This window comes from Chiroxiphia lanceolata, chromosome 3, assembly GCF_009829145.1.
Source record: "Chiroxiphia lanceolata isolate bChiLan1 chromosome 3, bChiLan1.pri, whole genome shotgun sequence".
Lineage (NCBI taxonomy): Eukaryota > Metazoa > Chordata > Aves > Passeriformes > Pipridae > Chiroxiphia > Chiroxiphia lanceolata.
Genome location: NC_045639.1, coordinates 4,019,523 through 4,033,792, shown reverse-complemented (window position 1 = coordinate 4,033,792; position 14,270 = coordinate 4,019,523). Strand labels below are relative to the sequence as shown.

The window sequence follows — 14,270 nt, the reverse complement described above, 5'->3', positions numbered from 1 at the left end:
AGATTGAGAAAATGCTGTGAGCGTGGAGACAGCCTTGGAAAAAGCTAGAGGAAAAAACTGTATTTCTGATGCGAACATGGAAATTTGAAATGGGAGTAAGGTGCCTAAACATTTTGGAGGAACTTAGTCCCTGAGCTTTCTGGATCCAAATCCCACCCTAGCCTACAAATAATTTCATATTTCACAGCCTTCACACTTTCCTCAGATGTATGTTCTTGTAGAAGGAGGGCCGAATCCCAAAGACATTACTTAAGGGAAATTTCGATTCATGTCGCTGAACATTCACAACTGATAATCCCGGTAATAATTCCCACGAAAAACTGTGTTATATTACATGTTGTAATTTATGATGTATAGCAAGTATAATATGTTGTATAACTCTGTATTACAGGTCTACATTACATACCTGTAATGTTATGTTCTGGTAATTAAACCAATTAAAGTGCAGTTATGAGCTCATTAAACCCAAGAAATATGAGATGTCAATCAGTTCGGGTTTTATCAAGATAAAATGTTATCAAAGTCAAGTGAGTCACTCCTTCAAACCAAGTGTTCATTTATGTCTCCATTTATGACACACAGACAGCATGATCCAGAAAATGCCTGTATGGACAGATGTGACCTGCACTCCCAGACCCTATTGTTGAGCAGACTGCTCCTGGACATTTTTACCCCTTGGTTTGCCATGATTCATCCAAGTGGGATATTCTGTTGCAGTTGTAGCATTTTAAATATTTAATTATTTAATACTAATATTTAATTATTTAATAATAATAATTTATAGGATTATTTTAAATATTTAAGACCATCACACGATTCTTTACAGGTCTGATATAAGCAACATGCAGCCCCCAGTCAGGTATGTAGATTTTGTCCCTCAGAGAATGGCAGAATGACTTAGACACTCCAAATTGTCCTGCTGTGGTCAGATGCCTTTTCCCAGGTGCTGCAGTTCCTAAACTGGTCCTTGCAGAGTCAGCAGGTCCAGCTCTCCCTCTCGGCTCAGAGGTGATCCTGACTTAGCTCTTTTGAAGTCACCTGGGACTGGTGCCTGCCTGCCTGGAGCAGAACATTACACTCTGGAATAAATATACGTGGGGCAGAAATCTTCTTCCCACTCAAGTTTTCCCATGGCCTTTATGGTGGGGACAAGATTTTGGGCAGAACCTCAGTGCCATCCCAGTCAGTTGCTGGGAGCGTGTTTGCTGGGGCTGAGCGATGGCAATCCTGGGCTTTGTGCCATGGAGGAGGGATTTAGGACAGCCATGCTGGTGATCAGCAGAGGCTGCAGAAGGGAGAGTTCAAATCCTGCAGAAAGGCAGCAGAGGAATGGCAGTGACACAGGGTTAGTGGAGCTGGGTCCTGGCTCTCACACTGTCTGCACTGCTCGGATACATCTCAGGCTGTTGAGAGCAAGGACTGCCTTCATGTTATGTTTGTACAGCATCTGAACAGTCATCAGGCCTTGATCCTGACTGTCATCCCTAAGGGGGTTCTGACATCAGCAATAGTAACACTGATGATGATGCTAATGAAAGTCTGATGGTAGTTATTTTTTCATATGGTCCAGAAAAGCCCCACACCTCAGGTTCAGCTCCTCCAGAGCGGAGAAGCTGTTTATGTTTGTATTGTTTTTCTGGTGGGAGGAGAGTGTTTGTGCCCAGAGATCAAGTCCGCAGGGAGAAAAGAGAATTATGGAATGATTCTTCTATTGTGCCTAACGAGATTATGATCAGAAAAAGGAGGAGGGAGAGAGGAAAATGTGGATGATGTTGTTATTACCAAAATGAAAGAATTTGGATATAATCATAGCTGTTAGGGAAATGTGTTTTTAAAGACCTTGAGAGAGGTCATAATGAGAGTTTACTTTGTAGATCTAATCACAGTTTACAAGACCATATGCCAGTTCCCAGTGGTGTCCATAGTGAACAGCAGGACTCCAGTAGTTTTCCAGATGTGGCTTCCCCCCTAGAAGGAGAACAAAACCAGTGAGAAGAACTGGAGTGACCCAGCACTGGGGGAGCCTCTGAACTCCTTTTGACTGGGACGCCCTCACGAGTAGTTTGGTTGTTGCCTGGTAACATTGGCCTAAATTCTTCTACAGAGCAACTGAGCCCACAAGAGTAAAGGACAAACTCGGAGAGGGATCAGAGGTTCTAATTTTATGGAAATATCCTCATAAAACAGAGCTGTAGCACAGCGTCTGTCCCAAGTACCTGCTGAGTGTTTGGCGTCACCATCAGTAGTGTGGGAGAGGGAAGGATGTTTGGTGCCAGCAGGGCATTACTACCTTGTGAAACGTGCTAGTACAGGGAAGGTCACAATCTCAGCTTCTGCCCTAAGCAAACAATTGCAAACACTCACTTATGTAGCCCCCTTTGGTCAGATCCTTCCATCACCCACCCCCGGGTGGCATTACCCCAGTGCCACTGCAGCACAAGCACTTTCCAGGTCACAGCAATGGGAGAGCTCACAAGGGACTGTGACATCACTGGATCTTCTCCTGTTTTTGTTTGGATAGAGTCATGTTTGTGGATGCCTTGCTTTTGGAGGAGTGGACCTGGAAAAGATACCTCTATGGAGGAGAAAAAATGATGTTCCACAGGACAGGAATGTGGAATCATTCCTCTTTGGAGGTTGTTCTTGCAGCCTGGCACCCTTGCTCCAGGTTGCTCTTCACCTCTGCCTTGTGTGCATTGTCCTCTGTTCTGTGACTGACATGAGCTCAGGGAAAGGAGTTGTCACGGTCTGTTGACAAGACAGCAGTTTCTGATGTCACCCCTAACTCATTCATAGCTTTCTGTGGAAGATTAGGGAACAGTCCGAGATCCACAGGAAGATTAGGGAACAGTCCGAGATCCCCCAAGTGCCTGCACGGTACCTTCAGCTACATATGTTCTTGCTGAGGTCTGGGCGTTGCTTGCACCCTCAGTCACGGTGAACACACTGTCATTTCCAAAGAAAAATGAGGGATTTCGATAGTCACCGTTCTGTGGGAGGAAGGAGGGGAGTTTCCTAAGGAGCTGGAGGTGGAAGGAGGGAATTGCAGTCAGCAGCTATTCATCCCAGGGCAGTGGCACATCCGAAGGTGCTTGGCCAAGTGAGCACTGTGTGCCCTCACTGCCGGCACGGCAGGAGCTGCTGAGCCGAACGGGAGAGCGGCTCCAGCCAGGGCTGTGCCAAGGAGCAGTGTGCTGTTCTCCACGTTGCTAAGGATTGGTCCAAAGACTTGGAGAAGAAAGGGAAAAAGCTCTCGTGGGAGATGGTCTGTTTTAATGAGCCCAAACCTCTTCCACAAATTAAGTGAAATATTTTAAAAGGAAACAATATTACTTTGGTTTTATTTGTTTCAGCTACTTAGTTACAGCTCCACGTGGACACAATTAATGGAGGAAATAGAGTATTTTATAAGCCCAGGACTATGAGATAGATATTTTGTGACCATGTGAAATTCTTTGCCCTAATCACCACACATTCCTTGGGAGAAGGTTGTATATTGCTGAAGATTATTAACCTTGGTTCCAAAAATGTGTCTAGTCATTGAATGGCAAAGGTCAAAAAATTGTCATGGCATTACTCAGTGACAAATTTTGGCCTCCACTTTTCATTAAAGTCCCTGCTGTCCCTCTCTGGCTCAGGTCTGTCCTAATTCTGTTCGAAGTATTCCCCAGCAAGAAGGAGAAAAATGACCTTTCCACTGGAGCTAGTTTTATTTCCCAGATCCCCTTCAGACTCCCTCTGGGACTTGATGTAAACCACTTGGACCTTCAGCACCTCTTTTCTCCATGTTTCTTATTAATGGAAAGAATATGATTTCCCCTTTATATTTTCATGGCAGTGATTCATTTTGTTTTGGTGGTATTTAACACCAACCTCTCTGCTCTTTGCTGGTCAGAGAATAAAAACGGATTGAGATAAAACATGGGGATGAATGTTGTTTAGGTGAAGAGTTTCATTTTTGCTTTACTCTGCTTTCTTGACAATAGGCAACAACCAAGAAGTCACCCTTAGGAAAAAAAAGAATATTGTTTTTTGATTATTCTGGGGCTGTCTCAAACATCAGAGATGGGACCCCTAAAATACCAGGACTGGGCTTTCTAGTAGGATTGAGTCTGGCAGCAAGGTGTGATTTCTGGATGGGCACAGCTGCTCAGTTCCTCACATGATACAGGTCTGTGTACTCCATTAATCAGCCAGATTCCAATTCTCCCAGGCAGACCTGAATATTCTCCTTTTTAGCCAGCAGAGCAGTGCTGCTGAGCAGATCTCAGGGCAACAGGCCCTACACGGAGGTAAACAACACCTCCTTGGTTCAGTAATCTGTGCAGATGTCCCAGCAGCGAAGCCCAGCAGTGGAGTAAATAAACAAACAGCCCCACTGCCCCTTCCCCTCTGCCACAACAGTAAATTTGGTTTACTGTACACATCACTCTGGGCCGTGCAGGGATGGTGTGAATCCATTAGTAGGGCAAGGGTGAGTGACTTCTGACTTCAGCGACCCTTAAAGTTAATCCAGCATTGTAGGGGCAGAATTAAATGTGATGAGCTCAGAAAGTGTGATAAAACCAGATTTAAGTGCACAGCTGGGCAGCAACCTATAAAGGCAGAATTTAAAACTGCAATAAAAACTTTGTAATCTAATTACGACGGTAGAGTTAAAGGTGAGGTATTTGCAGCATGATTCACATGCACCACGGCTAACCTCTGACATCTTGAATATATTATGTGGTTTCTTCACTACAGGAGTAATTTTTGAGCTACTCTCTCACACTACATGGCTCCCTATGTTTTATTCTCGTGCACTGTCTTTGGAGGTTGCAGGACAGGTCAAAACTGCACATCAAAAAGCATGTTGCAGAGCAGCTGCTTTCCTGTACTTCTTGCTTGAGGTGTCTCAGGACTGCTCCTCTCCCTGCTCTGGACACTCAGCACCAGGGTACAAGGCAGGGGTTGGGGCAGGTGCACAACACTTCCAAAAAATTGCAGCTTCTAAGAGAGTCCAAGGAGAAACCACAGCAGGAGTAACCATGTCTCAAGCTGGTTTTAGCCTAACTAGTGTTAATACTAGCAGGAGGGAGGATGCAAAGCAGGTTATAGCTTGGATGCAGGATCCAATCCCAGCTAGCTCCTGCTGAAGCCCACGTCATCCTGTGTTCATTGCAGTTGGCACCTAATTAACACCACCTCTGATAGCAGTGATCTCCCTGATTTCAGTGCTGGCTTGTCCAAGCACCAAAGTGATGGGAAAAACCAGCCCATGAACCCTGACTCTCCTGAACTGCTCGGCTTTCCTGGCTGGTGGGGTTGGGAGTGCTCTCACCGGGATGGACACTGTCAGGTGTGACAACAACCTTAGATACAAGTCTGACATCTCCCAGAAGGGCCACAGAGGGGTTATACACTAAACAGAGCTCTTTTTCCTGGATCCCATTAGGTGCTGGACAACATCCCAAGATCCCTGCATGTATGGGGGGTGTAGTGGTGGGATCTAAACAAGTTTGCTCAGCTTGGTAACAGCTGGGTGGTTCTCTAGGCAAAGCAGCTGAAGAGATCTCCCTTCAACCAACCAGCCTATGTCAAGACAGAAATTTCAATTAGAAATCTACCCCATGTGGTAGTTCTGATTTTTTTCTGCATTTCAACAATTAAAAAAATGGAGCAGAAACATCAGAAGAAAATCCTTCTGTATGAAGTCTGTAAACCTCTATTTGTTATTTTTTTGAACTGAAATAACTCGGTGGCATTTCTGAAATCAAATTGCATTTCATTTCCTTCCGTTTGAATTTAGCCAGAAAGCTTCCTTTTAAGTGTGATTAACACAAGGTATATACCTATGGCATAATGCTCATGGGAGGGGCTGAGGACAGCCTTGTTTGTGGAACTAGCATCCCAAAATAAACTACATCCTCCCTCAAAGCAGTGTGTACCCAGCTGATCGATCTCCACAAGTGTTGTTCTTAAACTGATGAAATATTTACATGCTTGTGAAATCAAACTGAAACAGATCCGTTGCTTAGGTTTTCCCAGGGGATAATCCAGTAATATTTTTCCTCAAGGAAATTAATAATTTTTAAGATGCTGTGTTATAGAATATGTCTCTCTTTTATGAAGCTTGGAGGGGAATAGCAGAGCCATCAAGGACACCCTGTGATGTTCTCTCATGGCAAGAGGAGGGTGTGAGAGCCATGGGCTAAAATGGGTGATTGATATCAGCAGTGGGTGGGAAGGAGGTGGGGGTGTTCTTGGAAAGGGATTGCTCAGTTTCCAAGGGGAGTTTGCCTTTGTGACCACGGGCCTCTCTCAGCACTGATATTTAGAGAGACAGAGATCTGCTTTTTATTTTAGAGAGAAAAAATGTCATGTGCATGTATTGAGGTGCCGTAGACACTTCTGCTATTGCTGAGGTAACTCCATCCCAAACTGTCGTCCTCTTCCTAGAGCTGAACAACAGCTGCACCAGGAGACAACCCTGCACAGGAGACAAGAACTTCTGAAATGCCATCAGGGACTACCAGAAAGCACCACAGCAAACACCCCAAAACACAGGAAGGAGCTGCAGAAAGCCAGTGTGAGGATCAAAAGAACAACATCCCAGGTACAAACAGGGTGAGATCCCACAGAGCTCAGGCCAGCAGCCACCCACTGCGTGCTCCAGTGGGTTTAGAATCCCATCCTGTAGGGCAGCTCCCACATGCTCCAGCTGCCTGTACTGCAGGGAGAAGAGGGGAGCATTTAACACCCTGAGTCTGCAAGGCACAGACAGGAGGTGGTAAATACCTTGATAAGGAAACTGGAGTGAAAATACCAGCTTTAGGCAATCCAGATTTTATCAGGGAAGTATGCAGGAATGAGTAAGTACCTGACATGCAGATGTGCCTCTGCGCAGTGCCAGCAGCCTGCCAGTCCCCACATCTGGCCTCAGGCAACAGTCCCTTTTCCAAACTCATGTGATTTCAGGGGTACATGGGCAAGGTATTTTTGTATGGGATTCTCACTTTTGCAGTGGCAGTGCCCACAATAAATCTGCAGCTCTGTGCTTGGAAGAATCTGTGGATTTAGCACTGGGGCTTGTTTTTCTGCTGTAAGAAGCTGCTTGGCTTCTCAGCAAAGGCTGTTGCTCTGCTTAGCGATGACATGCATGTCACAGCATGGGAATCCATGTGTGCCAGTTGGAAAAAAGATCCTGGAATCCAAGGGCTTGGCAGAGTCATAAAGAAATGAATGTCATGTATTGCTCAGTGATTGGATGGCATCTCATGGACCATTGCTATATCTGTCACTGGGGGACCTAGAGAGGGCTTGTGCCTGGTCCTGTCTTAGTCTTTGCAAAGTGAATCACAGATTTGGTGAGAGTGGAAGTGCTGTGAACTGGCACAGCGTCTGCATTCACAGTTGAGAAGATACGGGGATGGTGGGGGAAGAACCTCAGGGAAGTGGTAACAGCACCAAGCCTGTCAGAGTTCAAGGAGTGTCTGGACAATGCTTGTAGTCATATGGTTCAGTTTTAAGTAGTCCTGTAAGGAGCTGGAGAGTTGGACTCAATGAACTTTCTGGGTCCCATATATTCTATGGTCTTACACAGACAGTTTGAAGAATGAATCTCTAGCTCTGGACTCCAGTATAAGATGAAGGAGCTGCCTGTTGGCTATTCTCCCTTGTACTCTGGATCTCCAGGGAAGTCATTGCCTGAACTGTCATTAGCCAAGGTGGGAAATGCCTATTTCAGAGAGCTCTTGGACCTTGCTATCTGGATTTGGCATTGATTCTTCACCAGGTTTACAACAGAAGAGAAGGCACAACCTGCCCTCTACTTGGTGAGGAGGGGAGAGTAGGAAGAGCTTGGCAGCTCCAAGGGATGTCCTGGAAACCTGAACAAAGAGAGAGGAGAGTCCTTGGTGAGATGATAAGGGGTTGGGGCAGCACTCATTGCTATGCCATGCCAAGGGATTGGCTGCCATGGGGCACAGATGATCTCTCTGGGGGTGGTGCTTAGTGTGGTTAATGACAACCATAAGTAGGAAAAATATGGATGCTATTGGAGAGAGAGGCCCAGGAATGGATAAAGAATAAATTGGCTGTGCTATGTACAGAGAGGGCCAAACAGATGTTGGGCCTGATCCAGGGCCCATTGAGTTAATGGAAAGGCTCCCTTTGGTTTCATTGGATGCTGTCTCAGACCCATTACAGCTTCACAGGAAGCAGTGGAGACCAAGAGTAATAACTTGTGGTGACTGGAGTGCTGTGTGTTGCATAGGTGTGGGCTGTGAGGTTTTTATGGTGAAAACAGATGGGTCTTACAGATCCGTCCGTTTGCCCTGGGTAACCCCCCTGCCCTGCTTCCCCCACCTGACAGTAAGCAGCCTCGTGTGGTTCTGGCCCTCCGGCCAACAGTTTGGCATGATTCTGCACAAAAGTGCCCTTCTGCCTTCTGATTCGCCCTCCTACTCAAGGAGATTCTAGTGTGATCTCGTGGTGGCCCAGGATTTAGAAACCAGTGGTTTGAGCCATTCACACAGAAGGAAGAAAGGTCTGCTGAGAACTGTTGACCAGGGAGGAATTTTGTTGTGGACCAGCAAGAAAATTAATGTAAAGCAGGTGTTTCTGCAATCGTGAGGCATTTGTAAAGCCAGCGGTGTCCAACAAGTCTCCCACTCACATTCCCATCCCCGTGACATGGCAGGGTCTGACACGAAGGACCGCAAACAGAAAACATCTCTCTGTACCAGTTGGCGTCTGACCTGCGCTAGGGCCTCTCTCCCCTTCTGCTCCCTGTGCTGCTCTGTTTATTTAGGTGTGTGTCTTTGTTTCTGTTTTTACACTTAGCGCAAGTAGAGAGGAAATGGGATTTCATACGGCTTAGGAGGCTGGAGCTCGCCATGCTTTGGAGCACGGGCCTTTACTCATCCTCACACCACAGGTACAGGTGTTCACAGACCAGGTCCTCATGGTACAAACTGCCCCAGGCTCCAGGAGCTTCCTCCTTTTAGCCGGCCCGTTTGAGGAGGCCCGTGATATCCAGAGATGCAGGCACAGGCCATGTTCAGGCCAGGCTTCTCTCATGTTTAGGACTGAGAGCTGGAAGCTGAGCATCATCCATTTTCTCCAGGTGATGGCATCGGGAGGAATGGATCAACCGTTGCATGCCAAGATACATCAACAACAGATGCTGTTTCGCTCAGGGTCATGGTTTTTTTGGCAATGTAATTTGAGGAGTAGTTTAATTTAATTGTATTTAGGCCAACTTGGGGAGGGACAAGGTAGTAAGTTATAAGGGTAAGGTCAGGGCTTTTCTCAGACTCTCTTTCCCTTTGCAGATATTGCCCTATCCACACTTGTAAATACAACATCAGGGCCAGTCGTGGCTTGGGCTGAGCTGGATTTTAGGTACTTAACGGGTTTAATTCAGGACCCTACAACACCTAATCTCCAAAATATAATCTCTTGCCCTTATTAACAGCGGTGCACTTCTAGCCCTGTGTGAAAAGAGCCAATACTGGGAGAAGCTGCTGAACTTTCCAAGTGAGGTGAGGGTCGCTTTATGGTGGATGAACTGCCTGGCAGGCAGGTTGGGTGGCAGCTTGGCAATCCCACAGGAACACACCTGGAGGAGAACGGCCGAGCCCTGACTTCCAGGCCTCATTTTAACCATTCTGGCTTGTTTACATTTGGGTGGTAGATGGGTGGAGCCGTTATTCCAATTTTTGGCTCGTATCCGTCCGCTTGGATGTCAATGCAAACTGCTGCAATTATATCGTAATCCTGTCCCGCTATTGGAAATGATTAGTCCACTCATTTTCCATAAATATTGGCTGGCTGGCTTCACCTGGCAGCGGCTGGGAATTGTCATGAAAGAGAGATGAAAGCCCAGAGAATATTGGGATTCATAACTCCATCAGAGTTACGGTGTTTTCCAGGTGGCAAAATCTAACAAGACTATTGGATTTGGACATAACCGGGATGCTGGAGGAGAAGTGCTGGCTTTCAGACTGGGGTTCGGGCAGCAGTAGAGACAGCACAGGTATTTCAAAGCAAGGGCACTCTTGCTGTGCTGTTTTACTCAGAAAGTGAATTTCTTATTAAAATAAGTCCCAAACTAGTGGGGGAACTTTTATATTTCAGGGGAAAGTTCAAAAATATCCAGGCTTTATAATTAAGTAGCACTTCCCATTCCTACATCTCCACTATGGCAGCCCTTTCTCTTCCATACCCACCAATTCCAGTGTGCAGAACCACATGTAAATGTAGCCATGTATTAACTTCAAGGCTAGTTATTCTACAGATGAGCTCCAATTCCAAATAACACCGATGCCAACCAGGTTTTTTTCCCCCAGCACTTGGGCATCCAACACACTTTCCGCTTTTGGAGCTCATCATTCCGTTAACTCCAGAAATTGCAATATAAACCTTGGCTGCTATGCACACTTCAACTTGAAAACACAGCAGTGATCTGGGATTTTAATTCGAGCAAATTTGAGAGTGGATTAGAAATAGGATCCAGATGAATCTCTAATAGTAAAAAGAAAAATTAGCAGAACATTGGAGCAGAAATGAACTCTGTCTCTCTTTGAGCTTTTTTCCTCCCTTCTGCTTTACAAGAGGAATTACATAGACCTAAAGCACCATAATTAAATTGTCATTTGTTCCTTGCCTTGGTAGAAGCTCTGCCCAGCTGAACACATCTCAGTTTCCATCCTGAGCATTTACCTACAGCACAGGGCTGGGGGAGGGGGGCGGTTTATTACTTGTTTTAAGAAATTAGAAATCAGAGGCATGCACAGTGTGTCTGGTAGAGTCTTCAGCGAGGGAGCTGCCAGGCTCTGCAGGTTATACATCATTAGCACACGGAGTGTCCAGGAGAGAGCCCAGAGCTTGTGCAGGTGTGTTGGCAAAGCTCACACCACTTCCCTCCCTCCTCCCTCTCCGTGGCACTTCCAGCAAGCTGATACTTGAAACTCCAGATCACGGAGAGCTCCTCTCGAGGCTGTCAGCTCCCAGCTCACCCAGCAGACGTGACTATGGGATGGCGCGTGGAACCTGGAAGGGACTCTCTGGAAAAACAAAACCATTGAGTCAAAAGCTTAGTGTGTTTTTCCATGATTGTATGAAAAAAACTTTGTGTGTGTTTTTTTAAGCACTTTCAGATATTAGAAGTTTAGTGAACACAGAGACAGCTGTTTTGGGGGTTTTTTTCCCCCCTCTTTTTCCCCTGCCCTTGAACTTTCGGAATGACTATAGGGAATATATTCCAGGCTGTTTTCAATGACCCATTCACATGGTGGTTTTATTTCAGCTTTTCCCAAAAGGGAGTGAGTTTCATTTGACCTCTGCTCTGGCATTAGCTGCCAGTATTTGTGCATCCTACTCAGCTAATCAATAAAGTGGATGGCATCTGAAAATAATTATACACACAGCTCTTCCCCAGCTTCCAGAATGAAGACAGAAGCTGGGAAAGGAGCCTTTGCATATTCAGCACTTGTTAAAGGAATGAAATATAGAGCTGTGTGTTATTCGTGTTGAATCCCAAATCCTGGGCACTCAGCAGCAGTTCCTTTTGGCATTGTGTAGCACTCTGGCCACATGCACCTGATCACAAAACTCATCAGCTTTCCCACCTTTCCTGACTTTGCTGGAAAAGTTGACCTTTCTGCTCATGTGGCATGCCAGAGGACAAGAACTGCCTCTGGGAAGAGGGATCAGGCTGGTTCAGTGCCCTCTTTTCTTTAGGGCACACCGGCACAGTTACCTTCTTACAGCCAGATGTCCTGGTCCTGAGCTAATGTGTAGTGACAAGTGAGCGGCCAGTGCAAGGCGTGGTGTCTCTGTAGCATGGGATGAGTTTTTCCAGCCAAAATCATGTTAAAATGGCAAGGCTCTGTCTCTATAAGGCTCATGGCAAAGTCCCCTTTGGATGTCCATCAGGCTGTCACTGCCTACTGGAGAACCTGATTCAGGTTCTCCATCACCTGACGAAGTCCTACCAGCCAGGAAAGTGTGTGAGTCATCTTGTATTAGGAGGAGACATTTAATGTCTATTTTAGGAGGTTTGCAGCCTCAGCCTCCCTTCAAGCAATGGCCACGATGAGCTGTTGGCATGAACCTGAACATTCCCACTGCAGCACCAGGTGCCAGCGTGGGGCCTCTGAACTGAGCAGGTGGTAGGAAAACGAGAGGCACAGAGTTTGCCAGGACAAGCTGTAACTGCAGAGTAAGGCTTGGTCCTGTTCCCCCTGCAGCTCTGGAAAGCTTTGTGCAGCACTGTCACAGTGGGGACTGGATCAGAGGGATGGTCTTCCCTCAGAGCCCGTTCATGGTCTCCATTGAAGACAGGAAGAGAGATGAGGTGGAGCAGTTGTATGACCCAGTGTGGCCATTCCCACGTGTTTCATTTATACCTTTGTCACTTGAACTGCAGAACCAGGAGGAATTCCATGGCTGTACAGCCTGGAAAATCCTGTGATGCCTGCAAAGAGCTGAACACTTGAGGACATCCAGAGCTGCCTCCCCACAAAGAGCTAAGGACACTAAACAATCTGCTGCTCCCAGTGGGTGTCCCAGGGCTATTTCACATATCTGGACAGCAAAATTTACAGGGGAGCAATTATTTTGGGCCACTACTATGGGGTCTCTGCTATCTCCTGATCTAAGGCAGCAAGCAGGAGTGTTTGCTGATGACCTGCTCCATTGTCCATCCCCAGCTTTTCTTCCTGGTGGTACATTGTTTGCAGTGCTCTTTAAATCCTCCTGCCAGCCCCAACAATGCCTCCCACAACCCTGGCGTGTCAGGAGCTTCCAGGCCTCGGAAAAAACGATCCCGCTCAGCCCAGCTCTGTTTGTGGCAAAGTGTTTGCTTAGCGATTACCTCCTGCACGGACACACACAGCCACAAATCTCTAGGTTGTCTCAGAGCCCTTTCATTCAATTAAGTCTGTTGACTTAGTCTCATTTTGAGCAGTAACTGGATTTAGATAAGGCAGTGGAAACCCAAACATCAATTGTGTGATTCCTGGCCCAGCTGGTATGTTGATCGGGCGATAACTGAGGCAGTGCAGTGATTAGGACAAAGTCATTTGGTGCAAAGACTTCTGTGGACTAAAAATGCTCTGTGTTAGGTGCAAGCCCTGGCCAGAGGAAGCAAAGGGAGCTACCTGACTCTGCACACTCCCTCTTGGCCTCACTTATGTGTTGTGCTGTGAACAGCAGCTGGTGATGGAGAGGTCCTGGTCTGTTTGGAGGAGGAGTCACAGTGGGCCTGGAGCTGGGAGATTCCACCAGGTGCTGGAGCCCAACTGCTAGAACCATAACTGCTGCTCTGAAGCCAGCAAAGCTCTTCAGGGTTGTAATCATCTGGGATTTAGCCAGTCAGCAGCAGACTAAAGTTAGTCTGGGATAGTTTCTCCCCACAAGCTCTAGGGCATAAATTTACAGTCGATTCCTCAGGGCCTTGATTTGCCCAACATCCCTGGGAAAAAGAGATGCAGGTGACACACCCTCAGCATTCACTCCTTAGAATACAGGTAGCCCAGGTGGAAAAACCCTCTCTAGTACAATAAACATTGTCTCCCTGTGTAAGCAAGACAAAAGAAAGCTCTCCTATTTGCAAGCAAACATTTTTGTGATGCGCTCCTGTGTCTGCTACTGCTTTCACTTTGTAGTCAGAAAACATATCAGGGCGACATGGATTGTTACACATTTGTCAGAAATGCATTTCAGTGCATGACTGGTTGGTCATCTTGTTTTCCAGGTAATTGTTAAGCTATTAGGGAACATTCCTGACATCCTGCAAATCTTCAGCAATGAACATGGAAGAAGAGGAAAAGACAGTGACAAGACATTACTTCCTACATAAGGTACATCATTGGAAGATAGCAAATGTGTCACTGACTTTTCCTTTTTTCTCATACTAGGTGGGATTTCTTCCTCCAACTATCATTTGTTTTCTTCTGTGACATGAAATGTATGACACAGAGAGGTTGCTGTAGCCAGGGTCCATGTGAGAACTGCTGGTGGACAGTGAAAGAGGTCAAATATGTTATGGGTGGTTTGCCATGATGGGCCATGTGCAGCCCCAGCACCTCTGTTCCTCTGAACAGCATGGCTTCACCTCTAGAGGAAAAGGGAAAGTGTTACCTCAAAGGACTTTTCTTCCCAGCTCCTCCCACCTGGTTATTTCCCTTTTGGGCCATGCAGCACTTGTTATGGAGGTGACACTGGCAGCAGTGTAAATGTGGTGTTTATCAAGTGCCCACGGGGTGGTGATGGGGATTCACCAT

At 46.4% G+C, this 14,270-nt stretch overlaps 1 long non-coding RNA gene across 2 annotated transcripts in view; it reads left to right on the top strand.

Moving 5' to 3' along the window:
* LOC116783797 overlaps window positions 1-13,850 on the top strand; it is a 279,628-nt gene extending 265,778 nt beyond the window's left edge. Inside the window, exons 10-12 of one of the 2 annotated variants that reach the window (XR_004355847.1) lie at window positions 2,105-2,212; window positions 6,439-6,595; window positions 13,742-13,850. This is a non-coding gene — a long non-coding RNA (uncharacterized LOC116783797). The remainder of the gene's footprint in view (window positions 1-2,104; window positions 2,213-6,438; window positions 6,596-13,741) is intronic. The other variant, XR_004355846.1, reaches the window with a different exon arrangement.
* The last annotated feature ends 420 nt before the right edge of the window (window positions 13,851-14,270 follow it).